Raw genomic sequence first — 18,840 nt, forward strand, 5'->3', positions numbered from 1 at the left:
TTGTTTATTTTAACTACCCAGAAAGTTCTTTTAATTAAATTTTTTATAACATGGTTTTTTCATACTTTTAATGCACAAAAAAAATTGTTTTCTGATTCAATCACGAAATTAATTGATGCAATTAATTTTTAATTTAAATGTCTTCAATCACAGAAATGATAGAATCAATTAAAAAATTAATTGAAGGTCAATTAAAAAGTTAATTGATCGAATTAAAAAATTTTTGTTTTTTGTTTCAATTGATTGATTTTTGTTTCAATTAAAAAATTGGTTGAATCAATTAAGTTTTTAATTGAATATTTTTTAAAACTCAATTAAAATTTTAATTGGAAAATTTTTCGTGATTTTTTTGTGTGTGGGTAATTTTAACTTTTTTGTTTCAAAAACGGTTAAGAACAGAGTAAGAATTCATAAAATGGTACAAATCATTTAAATTTTGTCCAAAAAAAAATACTAAATCCATTCTGAAAAAATTGTGAATGTTTGAAAATATTTGAGGTCAAACGTTTCCGACAAGCGTTAGAATCCATTAAAAATTATAAAAATTACTTACACACAAAAAAATTTCACGAAAAATTTTCCAATTAAAATTTTAATTGAGTTTTAAAAAATATTCAATTAAAAATTTAATTGATTCAACAAATTTTTTAATTGAAACAAAAATCAATCACAAAAATAATAGTATCAATTAATTTTTTAATTGGATCAATTAACTTTTTAATTGACCATCAATTAATTTTTTAATTGAAACTATCATTTCTGTGATTGAAGACATTTCAATTAAAAATTAATTGTAACAATTAATTTCGTGATTGAATCAGAAAAAAAATTTTTTGTGTGTATTTGACAAATTTTCACAGAATTCTTTTAATTTACATCCAAAACATTGAATTCGGATCACACCTAAAGAAGTGATGCAAGTTCAGTGCATCCTTACAAAAAAATTTCACGAAAATTTTTCCAATTAAAATTTTAATTGAGTTTTAAAAAATTTTCAATTAAAAATTTAATTGATTCAACCAATTTTTTAATTGGATCAATTAACTTTTTAACTGACCTTCAATTAATTTTTTAATTGATACTATCATTTCTGTGATTGAAGACATTTCAATTAAAAATTAATTGGATCAAATAATTTCGTGATTGAATCAGAAAAAAATTTTTTGTGTGTCGATTGTTGAAATGGAGGACTTTCATCCTATGACAAGTCCATGTTAAATTCATCGCTTCTGCGTCAATTTTGCACCACGTCCGTATCCAAAAAGAACATTTTCATTACTTTTTTGGCGACGCTTTTTTTTTGCTGGGAAATTAAATTACTTGTTTCATATTTTTTTTTAGTTTGTTTCAGCACACTCTTATATTGAGTACCGTCATTGCCATGGTACATGAGATGAGGTTAGTTAGACGGTACAAATCTCTTGACCTGCCTGAGATTTATCTTCTAATTCTAATAGATATTCTGTTCTTCGCATAGATAATTCAATTTGATGCTAATTTATTAATTTATTTGCGCTTTCGCTTAACCATGCCCACCAGCTGCCATATGGCTCTCAGTCCCAACCTCCCACCTTTTCTTCACAACAAATATCTCTGCTTTAGAATTGCACATATAGGGGGATCAGCGTAGACAAGAGGAGCAACATACTCATGGGGCTGGCTGGGATGCCTGCTATATTGTTTTCCACCGTTTGTTTATTCCGCGCTGCTGGTCATAATTACAATTGAATTTTTTTGTTTTTGAGAACATAAGGATGCCCGGAGAAGGCTGGTGTAGGAGGTAAATGCGCCTGCCGCCACCGGTTTATAGCTACCGACCGATTGCTATAGACCAGCATATGATCAAATTTGTATTTTAGTATTATTTAAGCATTTCAAAACATTTGCAGACATTCTCACATAACGGAGACAGTGAAATACCAAAAGACAACAATAGAAAGAAAATATAAAAATTTCTTTTTTTTATGTCTATTAAATTGAATAATAAATAAAATTTAAGCAGTATATCATCACCCATGTATGGTGATTGTTTTGGTTTGCCCGCCACCATATTGTAATTTTGTAATGCTCAAAAAGGGAAATAGTAATAGTATTTGATATAGAAATGTGTTTTAAATATTCATTACTAATGGGAAGAAATTTCAGTGACATGTCATTTAAAACCAAATTCTTCAGGTAAGAATCGTTTGATTAAGTGTGTTATTTTACCCTTTTAACGTTTGGTCATGAATTATGGAATTAGACAATGAACTGAATAGTCTAAGTGAGGCTGGAAAATGTCATTTCATTTTGTGGTCTTTAAAAAGAAAAACATTTTAAGTTTTTTCATGAATTTTCATTTTGCCAAATTCATGAATTTTCATTTTGCCAAATTTTTGATTTTGACGGTCCCCCGGGTATCGGCTTTGAATTTTAATTTCCGTTTCCCTTTTAAAAGGTGTGCGCCATGTATTTGTGTGAGATTGTTTATGTGATTATGTTTATCTTGCTATGACCTCCTCTGTTATCTTTGGGGCTTTGAACTGTTTCGTGAAATTTTTATAAAAAAAGAAAACAGAAAATTAAAAAGTGATTAAAAATGATTAATCAAATCGATTAAACTCTTTTCGTGATATCACAGAATTTGTTTATCTTGTTGTCTACTTAGATTAATCGTATACGATTTTGAGAGAATTTGTGTGTTATTTCATGAGTATGAGTTTTATGAGTATAGGTGATAAACAGTGGTCCGAAATCTATGATATTTTGGTTTATTTTTATATGTCTCATAAACCACCTTTAAACTTTTCCTTTTACTACCCCCATTTTCATGAAGCCCCGTCAGCTAGCGAAACTGCCGCCAAAGCCACCATCACACACTGCCCGAAAGTTGCTCTGCAATATTTTAGCCCATTCCCGTTGATGCGCCGTTTTGAGATGGTCGCTACATCCAAACATGTTTCAAGAGCAAAATGTTATTTATTTAAAGGGGAGCATGTAATATAATTGTCGCAACCATGTTATTTTCTCCGAAATTATGTATCTGATTTCGACAACTATGTATATTTTTGCCGAGAAAACAACATCTTTGCCACAAAAATGTTCCATATCCCTTCTCAGCGGGCACTTTGGTATTTTTTAAGTGTCAATCTTACTCTTCAAAATGACCCATAGGCGCAAATTTCAAAGGGATTGATATCACGAAATCCCAGCAAAAAAAAAATAATTTTCGAGTGGAGAAAAATATATGTTGGCAATAAGCATTTAAATGGTTCTCAAATGACGCAAACATGTTCTATTATTTAAATGATAGAATTTGAGACCATTACATGGTCGGGGAAATCATGTACATGACCATTCAGTGTTTACTTTTTTGCAGAGAAAAAAGTATTTTTATAGGTTACGTATAGACATGTCTAGAACCAAAAACAAGAAAAACATTTTTGACCAATACCATAACATTTTAAACCGTGGCCATTTCAGATGAGGGCAATTTTATTTTTCTGAGAACCATGTTCACTGAGCCAACAGGTTGCAGGTGAAAATGTTACATGGTTGCCTCAAAAATAGCTCCCATCACATTATTTTGCTCTTCGAATATGATTGCGACAATCATGTTTCTTCTCTGCGTGAAATTGACGCAGAAGCGATGAATTTAACATGGGCCTGAATTAGGACGAATTGTCTCCCTTTCAACAGCCGTTGCACTGAATTTGCATCACTTCTTTAGGTGTGATCCGAATTCAATGTTTTGGATGTAAATTAAAAAATTCTGTGAAATTTTGTCACATAAATAATTTTTATAATTTTTAATGGATTCTAACGCTTGTCGAAAACGTTTGATCTCAAATATTTTCAAAAATTGACAATTTTTTCAGATTGGATTTAGCATTTTTTTTCGACAAAATTTAAATGACTTGTGCCATTTTATGAATTCTTACTCAGTTTTTAACCTATTTGAAACAAAAAAGTTAAAATTACCCATTAAAAGTATGAAAAGAGCCAAGTTATAAAAAATTCAATGAAAAGGACTTCTTGGGTAGTTAAAATAAACAACATCATTGGGAGTGCATCTTCTGGAGGTGCTTTTAAAGTTGTGCCTTTGGAAGAAATTCCCAAGTTTTTTGCTGGGATGTTGGTGGCCTTTATGCAGTAGAAATGAGACGAAATACCTTATTTTTAAGCCATTCATGGTTGACACTTGCTGAGTGCGATGGTATTAAGTCCTCTTGGAATGTCCATTGCAAAATGTTTGTGTGTCCACGCATTCCATATTGTATTTAGGACATTCTCCCTATAAAATTCGGAATTTATTATGAACCAATGGTTGATGAATACGAGCAGGGTTTACCCATCAATGGTTACGGTGGTCCAAACACGGTTGCATTTGGTGCCAAAAACAATCTACCAAAATGTTAAAATTCACCAAAAATCTACCAAATTTAAAAATTTGAATTTTTGGCATAATTTTTATCAAAATTTTAATTTTATCAAAATATTTTCCAGCCCAAACTCGGTTGCCACTTGTTCCAAAAAATCCAGCAAAAAGAAAATTTAACCAAAAATCTACCAAATTAAAAAAAAAAATATATATTTTTAATTTTTGTTTAAATTTTTGTAAAAAAAAAATTTATAAAAGTTGTTTTTTTTGTCAAAATTTTATTTTTATAGAAAATTTTTGAAAAATCTTAATTCTATCGAAATTTTTCCAAATTTTTTAATTCTTTAAAAATGTTTGCAAAGTTTTATTTCGGTTCAAAAAATTTTATTTCTATAGAAAATTTTTGCACAATTCTATTTCTAGAGAAAATTTTGCCAAAAAATTATTTCTATAGAAATTTTTTGCCACCGTGTTGCAATGGTTAGCATGCCCGCCTTGCATACACAAGGTCGTGGGTTCGATTCCTGCTTCGACCGAACACCAAAAAGTTTTTCAGCGGTGAATTATCCCATCTCAGTAATGCTGGTGACATTTCTGAGGGTTTCAAAGTGGTTTGACTGCAATGTGGAACGCCGTTCGGACTCGGCTATAAAAAGGAGGTCTCTTGTCATTGAGCTTAACATGGAATCGGGCAGCATTCAGTGATAAGGAAATTGGAAAATTTTATTTCTATACAAAATGTTGGTTCTATAGAAAATTTTATTTCTATAAAAAATTTTGCCAAAAAAAATATTTGTATGGAAATTTAGCGCAAAATTTTATTTTTATAAAAAGTTTTTGCTAAATTTTATTTCTATAAAAAATTTTTGCAAAAAAATTTTTTTCTATACAAAATGTTGGTCAAAATTTTATTTTTATAGAATTTTTTTTGCAAAATTTTACTTTTATAGAATATTTTTGCAATTTTTTTTTTTATAGAAAATATTTGTAAAATTTTATTTTCATAGTAAATTTTTGCCAAATTTTATGTCTATAAGAAATTTGGTCAAATTTTTAGAGCTTGAATTCTGGTAGCCACTCGAAGGTGTAAATGTTTAGCTGACCTCTTTGGCAAGCAGACCCAATTATTTTCTTTTCGTTTACAAACTACTCAATTTGGAATAACTTCTTATCGGAGAAAACAAAAATCGGTCCTGGCCATTTTCGTGCAAGTAAAACATCTCCAAACAACATGTTTCCAATTAAAATTTTATTTGAATTTTAAAAAAATTTTCAATTAAAAATTTAATTGATTCAATAATTTTTGTTAATTAAATAAAATATCAATCACAAAAATTAATTGCATCAAATAATATTTTAATTCGATCAATTAATTTTTTTAATGATTTAGTGATTGATACTATCATTTATATGATTGAAGAAATTTCAATTAAAAATTAATTAGATCAAATAATTTCGTGGCTGAAGGCAAAAAAAAATATTTTTTTCTGTGAACATCTAAAAAATAAAATTAACTATCACTCGAATAAATCTATCAGCTCTCAGAGGAGCGGTTTAAAATTGATAGCAACCGAAGATGATTGCAATCAGTAATTTCTTGGGAGCTATTGGCTAGCCTTAAATCTGACATCTATAAAATTTAAATTAGTATATATTGGGCTAATTTATCGATTTTTTATTATACTTTTACGACAAATAAATGTAATTTTAAATTTACAAATTATAGCAAATACTTTAAAGTAAAAAAAAATCATACTTCAATAAAAAAACGTTTTAAATGCAAAATCTTTAAAATAAATCTTGGCCTATATTTGAAGTTTTTTAATCTTTACTCCAAAGATACAACTTCCCTGCCAGCATTTCAAAGTTCCATTTCAACCTCATCGTTAACACAGACTCGTAAATGTCACTTCAACCATCATGAAAAGGTACATCAAAAAGTACATGCAAGTAATTTGCCATCCCTACTGTTAAAAAAGCCATTTTTTTTTGTGAAACGCCAAGCGCAACCAGCTTGTTATATTTTAATTAAATAAAAACGAAAATAAAGTTCTGAAAACATAGATTATACGCTTAAAATTGTGAAAGGTATATTGGTGAACAATTTGGTGATTTTCCAAATGGAATAAAGTGATTGTTTTTCAGATATTTTACAGACACGCTGCCTCCATGGAATAAAAACACTGGTTGATAGACGCAGCAACATGTAACTCGCTACTTGTAACTCAACATCATCATTAATGCCAAAAATTATGTTAAATGTAATGTGATAGTGGTATAAATGTTATATTTTTAAGAATTTGTAAATGTTTAATCAAATTAATAAATATCTAAACAAACGTGTTTTACTCGACCACAATGATTCTTTTACAACTATCTTAAAATGCACTTTTTCTGATTGTTTGGAGGGTCCCTTATTGGCGTCGTTCTAAATTGATCTATAAAGGCACCTAATAATTGCACTCATGCGAAACATTTTTGTAGTAACTTGGCGTGGTACAACTTCTCAATAGTGACGGCGCTTTTCCGACGAGTTTTTGATGTCGTATATGATTGTTTTCGACGTAGTGGGGATTCTCAAAAGAGTCCCCAAATTCAAAAAATGTTGGCAGGGTTCTCAGTTAATTTAAATATTATTTCTTTAAATCAAAAATAAGTTTCTTACCTTTAGCAAAATTTGCCTTACTTATTTATACGACTTTCATGCAGGGGCCCAAATTTAAAAGATTCATGTCCTAACTATAATTAAAAAAAAATTAAAACAAAGATTATGGTCATGCTTTTCAATTTAAAAAACAAAAACTTTATTTTAATAATATTTGTTCTTAAAATTGTGTAAATTGCATGTTCTAAAATCTAGGTTGCATAATTTTTCAAACTGGTCAATATTTTCTGGAAATTCACTTTACGAAAATTATCAAAACTGTTGATATAAGTGTGTAGCAATCGAAGGAGATATCCCGTAAAAAATATCGAATGTGTCTATTTCGCAACACTGTGCCAATTTGTCAATTGTTTTCAAATAAAATAATAGAAATATTTTGGTTTTTGTCTGGGAATTCATGCAACTTAAAGCCCAATACAATGAAAGACAACATTCTTCATTTTCAAAATAAAAAACAAAAGCCAATAGAGAATTTTCATTGAGAGAGAAAAACAAAAGCGCAAAACCGAAGAACTTCTGTGGTCATATAGACATTGTATCAACCGAGTGAAATGACAAAATAATACCAATATTCCATACAAGTTTCTTATTAACCCTTGGTGCTTATTAAAATTTATTTTTGTTTTCCTTTTTTTTCCTTTCAGCTTTGATAGTTCATCACGCCGACGCAAGGAGCGTTCAAAACGTTCACACCGTAAGTCACCCACATCGGGCCGTCGTGTCCATAATAAATATCGTTACAGAGATGATACCTCACACTCAAGTTCACGACGACGCCATCGTGATCGTGCCAAGGATGAACGGGACAGTGGACGCAATAATCGGAGATCACATTCGAAGGTAAAAACTTTTCATTTTATATGCAGGGACATTAAATTTTGTTAGGTTATCTTAATTAAATTTATTATCATCTAACCTATCTATATTCTATTATTTTTTATATTAAATTTTGTATTTTTTTATTTTTCTAATTTTTTTGAATTACTGAATTTCTTAAAAAAAATTCAAAAATTTTGAAGTAGATTCTATTTATAATTTCTTGGGGTTATTATTTATTGGTATTGGTATATTTTATTTGAAACAGAATCTATAAACTCAATATTTAATATGATATAATTAAGAGAAACATATTACAAAAAACAATATATAGAGCTGTTTTATAGGTTCACGTTAAGGTAACGTTAGATATATATTATAAATTTTAAGATTATTTTTAAGGTTTCAAAGGTACAAAATATAATTTTTTAAGATTTTTTTTTTATAAATATTTAGAAGTTTCTAAATTTAAGAAATCGATCCTAATCAAATATACAGCCAAGCATGTCTATTTATAGACCAGTATGTAAAGCAATACCAGCGCTATTGAAGAAACTGCATTTAAAGAAAACGAAACACTTTAGTTGTAATCGTCTGATAATCTCTTACAAGTGATGTACCCAATATTTCGTTTGAATAAAACAAAACCAGAAATTATGTAATTTTAAATATATGAAAAAAAAATCGTACAAAATCGAAGGGTCACTTTAGTATGTATTGTCATATTTATACATAAAAAAAAATTTTTTTCTGGTTCAATCACGAAATTAATTGATCCAATTAATTCTTTAATTGAAATGTCTTCAATCACAGAAATGATAGTTTCAATTAAAAAATTAATTGAAGGTCAATTAAAAAATTAATTGATCCAATTAAAATATTAATTGATACTATTAATTTTTGTGATTGATTTTTGTTTCAATTAAAAAATTTGTTGAATCAATTAAATTTTTAATTGAATATTTTTTAAAACTCAATTAAAATTTTAATTAGAAAAATTTTGTTGAAATTTTTTTCTTTGTAGGGTAAGTGATTCATTTTTCAGAAAAGAGCAACGATTGACATAAACGAAATCGAATGGTTATAGAAAGTTTTTATTTACGCCAAAAATAAAACATTTTTTAATAATCAATTTTTTAGGTGAGAACAGTTTATATTTGTCAAATCAATACTACAACCTGTATAAAAAGAATGAATTTTGCGACATCCGTTTTTCCAACGTTCTATGTTCTCAATTCTTAGCTTATCTGTTTTTTAACTGACAAACTCCCATCGACCGTCGCAAGTAAATATCTCATCGAGATGAGCGAGCGGTTCAGTATACGACCAGAAGGATATTCAAGTAGACTCGATTTTAATTTATTATACGAATCCGTAGAGACAACTTTCTAAGGATGACAGGTGGTCTGTGCACGCAAATAAAACAACAATATTTTCCCATTTGCTTTTGGCTGTAAGAAAATCTGTTTGTAAGAAAAGTATATGTTGTGATAAATGTCGATGTAAAACAATTTCATAAAGACTGACTCAAAAATTTTTTTTGTTTTTGGGGTAATTGCATCTCACCCCCTCGTAGCAATTTTTTCTGTAATACATGCAATGTAGAAAAAATTATTCGATTTTATAAATTTTTAAATTTTACCTTTTGCCGGATGGAGAATCGAACCTCTTACAGTTCGTAAGATAACGCACTATCCTGTGGGCTATGTAGCTGTTATTGTCATCAACATACAATTATGGCTATTGCCATACACACAAGCAACTCATACAATCATGCAGTTTATTAATTGTAGAGCATAGTTTTGGGCGCTCACAAACCGATGTAAACAAATTTTATTTAAATGAAACATACCATTTATTGTAGGTCCCTTTCTTATAAACGATATACCAAATATAACATGAGATATGACCGTTGATACACCCATGGGGGTCAGTATTGCCAGTATTTGTCTACCTGTTGTCCCCAAATTGGCACACTTTTGTCCTCAAAAATCTTCAATAAATTTTTATGAAAAAATATATAGGCTTTGCTGTAGAAAATCGGTAATAATTTAAACATTTAAGAGAATATATTTGTCATACCAGCGTGCGGGCTGTAATAAGATTAAGATTTCGAAACACAAAACCAAGAGAGCACTGATCGTCTTCCAAATGCTCGATAAATGAAAATTGAGATTCAATCGTAATGTATTTAGGAAAAAAATCACTTATAAAAACTCAAGTAATAAAATTGTGTTGTAGGTCAATATGAAGGTGAAACATATATATTTATGGGAAATATTGCCCAAATCAGTGAGGAACACTGAGGAGGGGCACCTAAATGAGTCCTCACGAAATCATTTCGCAATTGGGGAAAATTATAAATTAGCACATGCACATAATTTTTTTTTCTGATTCAATCACGAAATTAATTGATCCAATTAATTTTTTAATTGAAATGTCTTCAATCACAGAAATGATAGTATCAATTAAAAAATTAATTGAAAGTCAACTAAAAAAATTGATCCAATCAAAAAATTAATTGCTACTATTAATTATACCCTAAACCACATAGTAGTCAGGCTATATTAAGTTTGATCGGCCAAAAAATGTGCCTACCCGAAATATTGATTTTAGACTCCATAAAATAAATACCGATCGACTCAGAATCACCTCCTGAGTCGATCTAGCGCTTGGCGTCCGTCCGTCTGTCCATGTATTTGGTGTTCACAGGATTCCGGTCGCAATTATTAACCGATGTTAACATGTACCCCCCTTTATGTTCTCCAAAACCTATACCAATGATACCCCACAAATGCTTATGTTTACTAATTCAGTAGGGGTGGTTTAGGGTATGATATAGTCGGCCCCGCCCGACCTTCTACTTTATTCACTTGGTTTTGTGATTGATTTTTGTTTCAATTAAAAAATTTGTTGAATCAATTAAATTTGTAATTGAATATTTTTTAAAACTCAAATAAGACTTTACTTGGAAAAATGTTCGTGAAATGTTTTTCTGTGTGGGTCATGTAATCCTGATTTGTTTTATTGAAGCGATTTCGAAAAAAAATCCCCATAAAAATGCCCAAAGTAATGAAAATTCCCCACGAAATACACAAGTCTCCAACTCAAAAATTTCGTTCCCATCCACGAAAAAAATATCCACGATTTGGGAGGAAAATCTCAAACGCAAGGCAACATTGATGAGGGTAGTTAGTTTCCGAATATAACGATCAATCAATCAACAAAGTTTCTATTCTAGAAATATGCCACCCGTTCTTCTTATTGTTACAAACCCTCCCTATTTATTTTTGTTATTTAACCTCGATTTGACCTTTGGGATTAACCCATTTCATTTTCAATTCAAAGTAAGAGGATCGACATGTATCATCCAATTCCTCAATACTAAATAGCGATTCGCCAAAGTGTCTAATGGATGCAAAAATTTACTCGTTCATTAATTGCATGCCAAATGCTTAAATCATGCCAACATGTGGTCTTGTGTTTTTTTTTTTTTGTTTTAATTCGAAATTTATTTTCTGTTTTACACCTTCACTCTCTTTTCTTCTGACACCTTTCTTCACATTGTTTTTTTCACCAAATCGAAGAATCTCACAAAAATAGAATAAAATTTTTTTAGTAGTTGTCTGTCAAGTGCAAGGAAAACGAGTTCCTATTTGTGTTATTCTATCTTCTACTGCTCACGTGAATAAGCGGGATATGTTATTTTTCAAGCGTTATCTGGAGAAACAGCAATTAACAGCTGAAAATTTTGAAAATTCTCATGTGCCATGCTATTATAAAATGCGTGAGTTATCCGCTCCCAAGCGTATTGAGATTTTACACGATCTTGTCTATAATACTTCGGTATTATTTAAACCCTATATTGAATGGGATTGGATTGTTGAAGAATATTTTGCCGATCATGATAGTGATTATTTGGTAAGGTGTAGCAGCATATAAGAAGGATGGTGAATGGAAAAATGCATGATATTTAATTGAGTTTTTGAGGTTTCTTGTCATGGCTAAAGTTGGCATTAATGTTATTTGCTTGATTACTTTGTTACTTTTGGTGGCATGTCTAATATATTTGAAATTAATTGAAATCAATTTGTTTGACATTCTGTTTTGACAATTGGTCAATAATGTTTGGTTCTCAAAAACATCTCCCACTCTCTCTCTCTCTCTCTCTCTTCATCAAGCTCTCTGCACAGATATACAATAATTAACGGTTTTGGTCTTAAAACAAATGTTAAACTCTCTTCAAGGGTAAATTTCTCCAAATTAATCTAACCATTGAATCAATTATGCCTCTAATGTCCAATACAGTAGCTAACGGATGTAAGCACATCTCATATTGAAAATACCGCACCCTCGTTTTCTTATGAACAATAATTGCCTATAAGAAAAAAAAAAAACACCGCATATAAGAAACAAAAATTGTGAAAATTTCTGAGTTTCTTATATTCGTTATCCACTGTACTTAACTTTGTTATAGCTCAAAATTTGTTAAGCAGAAAAACCAATGATTTTCTCAGTGTATCTCTCTCCCTCTCTTTCTCTCTCTTTACCTTGTGTTTTTCCCACAATCCCCAGCCAATAATGGTTGATTGTTTTTCAATTGCTGCTGCGGCTGCCTTTGGCCCAATTGAGTGATTTGTCTAATGTTGCTTTAGTTGCCATTTGTCACTTTATCGCTATCAGTCATATATATCTATCAAGTTGATTGTCCTCGATTCGCGTATTCGTTTTTTTTTTATTCATATAATTTCTTATCTTTTATAAAAGAATATACATAAAGTGGTCAGCAGAAAAAACAGAAATACTTTTGTGTGTCGGCTTGAAATCTTTGATCGCGTGTGCCATTCTCTTTCTTTGAAAATATTCACTTTTTTAGCATTCACAATTGATTTTTTTCGCCAATTGGAAAAAATTGTTGCCGCCCAACACAATGCGTTACAAAAGGCTATGGCGTTGGGCCCCATCCCGTTGCCTGTCGAAAAGGAAAAGAAAATGGTTGAAAAACCACTCTCGCCCTGGCGTCGAATATGTCCTCACAAGCATTATCGTAATCTCTTTGATTTGGTGTTGAGCAGTGATTTGCTATACGAACGTTACTTTGGCAATTGGATTGAGGATGAGTATTTTATCGATCATAATGATGATTACCTAGTGAGTTTTGCTAAGAAAAAGAGTGAGAGAATATACGAAAATGTGTGATGCTGCGAGAGTTTTGTTTTCGTTTGATTGATTGTTTTGACTAATATGGGATACTGTGTGTGATGAGATTGTGTTTGTTGTTTGTCACTTTCTCTGTGGAGAACTAGCCTGATGCATACAAGTTAACCTAAACTAAGCGAACCTAATCTAATTGAAATAAAGCTTATCACACAAAACTAAAGTAAACCCACCATCAAAGAAAAAATAGGATTATTTAAGAAAATTTCAACTAAGATATTTTGCTAATTGCAACATGATACAAATTAGTTAATGAAATTTGTCAAATTGAAGAAAATATATTAAATTATAAAATTATTTTCTATTATTTAAAGTCTTTATATTTTGGAGGAAAAAATTGGTATTGAAAAATTTTAAATGGCTCCTTTAGTGCTTTACGAAATCCAAGACAGACACAATTAAAAGTAAAATTTTCTAATTTTAGAAAAAAAAAATGAACTTTTTGCTCTGAATTAGAGAATGAATGAATGAAGAAATGAAATAGTACTCACGAGAGAGTACTCATACTCACAACGTCATGTGTATTTTGTGTGTATCTAAATCTACCCGTTTTGCGATCTCCTATTGTCTTTTAGTTGACAATTTGTGTATCATTTCATTTATACCCACCACCATAGAATGGTGATGGGGGTATAATAAGTTTGTCATTCCGTGTGTAACACATCGAAATATTGATTTCCGACTATATAAATATATATATTTTTATACCCACCACCATAGAATGGTGACGGGGGTATAATAAGTTTGTCATTCCGTTTGTAACACATCGAAATATCGATTTCCGACTATATAAAGTATATATATTCTTGATCAGGGAGAAATTCTAAGACGATATAACGATGTCCGTCCGTCTGTCTGTCTGTTGTAATCACGCTACATTCTTCAATAATGAAGCAATCGTGCTGAAATTTTGTACAAACTCTTCTTTTGTCTGCAGGCAGGTCAAGTTCGAAGATGGGCTATATCGGTCAAGGTTTTGATATAGTCCCCATATAAACCTACCTCCCGATTTGGGGTCTTGGGCTTATAGAAATCGTAGTTTTTATCCAATTTGCTTGAAATTTGAAATCTAGAGGTATTTAATGACCATAAAGAGGTGTGCCAAAAATGGGGAGTATCGGTCCATGTTTTGGTATAGCCCCCATATAGACCTATTTCCCGATTTTACTTCTTGGGCTTATAGAAACTGCAGTTTTTATTCAATTTACCTGAAATTGGAAATCTAGAGGTATTGTAGGACCACAAATACGTGTGCCAAAAATTGTGAGTATCGGTCCATGTTTTGGTAGGGTCCCCATATAAAACGACCTCCCGATTTGGGGTCTTGGGCTTATAGAAACCGTAGTTTTTATCCAATTTGTCTGAAATTGAAAATCTAGAGGTATTTTAGGACCATAAAGAGGTGTGTCGAAAATGGTGAGTATCAGTCCATATTTTGGTATAGCCCCCATATAGACCGATTTCCCGATTTTACTTCTTGGGCTTCTAGAATCCGAAGTTTTTATCCTATTTGCCTGAAATTGGAAATTTAGAGGTATTTTCGGGTCATAAAGAGGTGTGCCGAAAACGGTGAGTATCGGTCCATATTTTAGTATAGCCCCCATAAGAACGATATCCCGATTTAACTCCTTGGGTTTCTAGAAACCGTAGTTTTTATCTGATTTGCCTGAAATTGTAAATATTCTGGTATTTTAGGCTCACAAAAACGTTTATCGGATTAAGTTTTTATCGGTCCATTTGGTAATACCTCCATATAGACCGACTTCACTTCTTGAGGGTGTAAAAGGCGCACTGATCATGAAAATTGCTTGAAACTCAATGTAGAATTTCCAGATTTTACTTCTACAGATTTAGGATTTCAAATCAAGACGTTATTTTATAATTTTCTTGCACACTTACAAGAGATGTTAATGATTCCTCTAAAAATCAAACCCTCCTGAAATTTCAAAGGAAACCCTAAAATTTGGTTCATGGTGGTGGGTATTTAAGATTCGGCCCGGCCGAACTTAGTGCTGTATATACACCCTCAAAAAAAATAATCGCTTCTTTAACATATGTTCCAAACATATTTTGCAGGAAGCACATATATTATTGGATACTGCCGAAATATTAATATGTTTGTTTTTTGTGAACATATTATATGTTTGGAAGCATTTTGAGCCCAAAAATATTATATGCTTGGAAGAATTTGCCCCAAAGAAGATTGTGATCATTCCCTCACATAATTTTCACTTCCACGAAATTTTTAGTTCTTGGCACCTTTTTCTGTAATACAAATAATGTTGAAGAAATTATTCAATTTTAGAATTTTTTTTTTTAATTTTACCTTTCGCCTGGGCGGAGAATCGAACCGAGGCCCATACAGTTTGTAAGCCAACACACTATCCACTGGGCTTCGTAGTAGTTATAGTCACCAGTAGACAATTATCGTTACAAGTTACATTTATATAGCATACTTTGCAGCGCCCACGAGCCCATGCAAACATAACATTATTTAAAAGAAACATACATTTGTTGGCCACGTGGAGCAATGGTTAGCATGTCTGCCTTGCATGCAAAGGGTCGTGGGTTCCTGCTCCGACCGAACCAATTTTTTTTGCAATTTAGACATTTATACTATATTAAATTTTTGTAATGAAACTTCGAAATGTGGGTTATTAAAAATTTACAGTCCCCACATACATAAAATTCTCCTCTCAAGGCGAAAACACATGCTGTTTTTTTTTTGTTCAAATCTCTATGCTCTTGGTTCCGAATGTCTATTCTCTTTACTCCGAATACTCATTCTAATATTCAAATTAAATAATATTTAGACTTAAGCATATAAAATATTTGGCCTTATCATAAAGCAGTTTTCCGAAACAACATACAACCGTTTCACAGAAATTGTAAACATATATATGTTTGCTCGAAATTTGTAAATTTATATATGTTTACATTCACACATATTATTTTTATGAAACATTCATACCCCAAACATAATATATTTTAACATATTAACATATGTGTCCCAAGCATTTAGTGTTAGTTTAGGAACATTACATGTTGGCACTTAAATATATTGTGTTTAAAAATTGTGCCCGAAACACATTTTATTTATATCGGAACATATGAAAAACATATTTTTCTAACAGTGTACTTGTTACCGGTCCGTTTGGTAAGGCTTCGATATGACCGATTTAACTTCTTGAGGGTACACCCAAAAAAAAAATATTTTCCTCCGGAATGAAATTTTAGACAAACGATATTCCTCTTTCGTATAAAGTATTTTCGCAAACTACTTTTAGAGCAAACTAATCCGAATTTTTGATAAGCGATTCAACGATTGTCTCTAAAATTTGTGTCAAAAGAAAACTTTGCTTGTCTAAAATTTCGTTCCTCAGAAAAGAAAACAATTCTTTCAGGGTATAACATGCGCACTGATCATGAAAGTTGCTTGAAATTGAAAGTAAAATTTCCAGATTTTACTCATCGTACTCACGTGCTAAGTGCAATGATGCTGAGTCCCGTTGAAATTGCCATGGTATGCGGCTAAAATGTTAGTCTGTCCAGGGCTTCAAAAGTGATTTTCGTCATTTGTTTAGACCCCAAGCCATTACCATCGGCCATCGGCTTGAGTTCTGGTGGCCTATGTAAGGTGTAAATATTAGGTTAGGTTAAAGTGGCAGCCCGATTAAGATTCAGGCTCACTTAGACTATTCAATCCATTGTGATACCACATTAACTAGAAGTACCTATTACATATGGGCACTTCTAGTTTTAACCGCCGAACCTTCTTGATTATTTTTCTTTGTTGAACCAACCAGATTTTTCCAAAAACATTAGCAGTCTGCTTAAGTTAACGTTTTCCAGATCTGAAGTATCTGGAAAACGATAACGTTTAGGAGCATATAGCTTCAGATTACTGAAAAATTGCTTGCGCTTTACACAAAATGCAGGACACTCACACAAGAGGTGTTTAATTGATTCCTTTTCCTCCGCATCAAGACAGCTCATACAATAGTCATTATACTTCGCGCCTATAGTTTTTGCAAAATCGCCTATCAGGCAGCGACCCGTTATAGCAGATATCAGGAGTGATATCTGACGTCTCTAGAACACTAGCATATCTAGTGTGCGGTTTAAGTTTAAATGGGGTCATATTTGCTTGGTGTCGTTACAGCCCAACAGATTCTAGTTCCCCTGGAATATGTAAGGTAGTCCCTAGCCTTGTCAACTCATCCGCTTCGCAGTTCCCCGGTATGTTCCTATGGCCAGGTACCCATATTAGGTGAATATTGTACTGCTCAGCCATCTCATTGAGAGATTTGCGGGAGTCGATGGCCGTTTTCGAGTTGAGGAACACAGAGTCCAAGGATTTTATTGCAGGTTGACTGTCTGAGTATATATTAATGCCCACATTTTTTGGAACATTGCTTCTCAGCCAATTCGCCACCTCTCTTATTGCTAATATTTTTTGCAGTCTAACTTTTTTTATCGGGAAATGAGCTCTTGCACTTTTTGTATCTTCAGTGAGTTTAGTCCAAACTTTTTTATGCAATATGGATCCGTTCTCGCAATGAGTTTTGCTCACGAGCAAGTTTTCTACCAATGCGGAGTGGATTTTGATCAAATCTGACAAACACTCTTCGAATAATTTCTAGTGTTGTTACCTTTTTGCTTTCATCCACTTTTTGGATGTGATGCAATATAACGATAACAAGCACTAGTACGGGAAACAAAATTTTTATTCACATTTAAATGCTGAAGGTATCTAATCATAGACTCTTAAGGTTTTCTAGCCAAATATAAAGCAATCACATTATTACGCTTGAATTCTATCACGAATAATTATTTCTGAATGCAATAGATAAAAATGCGTTTGTAAGCTTGTAAATAATAACATGAACTGTCACTGAAAAAAATCTGTAAGATGTCAGACGAACTGTCGAGAAATACATATCCAACTCACTTTATTGTTAAAATGGCTTCAGCTCTATACGAAGTTCAAGATAGACTCAATTTAAGTAAAATTTGCTCTTTTTTTCGAAAAATGTAAAGACAATTTAAGTAAAAGTTATTAATTTTTGAAAACTATGAACTATTTTGTGTGAATTGTGTATTTTGTTTATTGATAAACCTATAGCCGAAGTTACGAAATAAAAAACAAACTTTTTATAATGTTTAGTTCAAGTCATCATCAAATCAAGCACATAATTATTAAAATAAGGAAAATGTTGTCATATTTGACAAAATTAAAAAAAAATAATAGTACCCTGTTCCACAGTGTAACGCAGGGTGTGAATAGCTGATTTTATTGAACTAAAATAAAGTATCGGCTATAGATAGTTGACAGTTTTCTAAGGGTTTAGTTTAAATAAAGTTGGCATAATTAAATGAAATGATTTTCTTAATTAAATTTTCAATTAATAATATATATACCCACCATGAGAGAATTTTTTTTTTTAAATTTGGTTGAATGACTTCTTTTTTTTATTAAAATCTCTGCTTTCCCATTAAAGATATAATGTGAATTGTTGAACGATATATCTTCCAAATTATGTTCAATAGGAACTTTTGTTGCCCATTAGCTTTTGAAATAAAGCTTTTTAGATGTCGCAAACGTTTGCCGAGTGCTCTATATGAGACCATTTAATATTTTCTCATTTGAGAATAAACGTACTGCAAAATTTATCCATTATTTCGCTCTCTCTATCTCTCACTCTCTCTCTTTATTTTGTTTTGATTCTCCCTAAATAAATTTTGTTTATTTTTCATACTGTTCTTTCATGGTTTTCCGTTT

At 31.3% G+C, this 18,840-nt stretch overlaps 1 long non-coding RNA gene across 1 annotated transcript; it reads left to right on the plus strand.

Annotated features, from left to right (window-relative positions):
* Window positions 1-6,220: 6,220 nt before the first annotated feature.
* Window positions 6,221-6,719, plus strand: LOC142222511 (uncharacterized). Its single transcript, XR_012718320.1, has 2 exons — window positions 6,221-6,448; window positions 6,506-6,719. It is a non-coding gene; the product is annotated as an uncharacterized LOC142222511 (long non-coding RNA).
* The last annotated feature ends 12,121 nt before the right edge of the window (window positions 6,720-18,840 follow it).

Source organism: Haematobia irritans, chromosome 1 (genome assembly GCF_050003625.1).
Source record: "Haematobia irritans isolate KBUSLIRL chromosome 1, ASM5000362v1, whole genome shotgun sequence".
NCBI lineage: Eukaryota > Metazoa > Arthropoda > Insecta > Diptera > Muscidae > Haematobia > Haematobia irritans.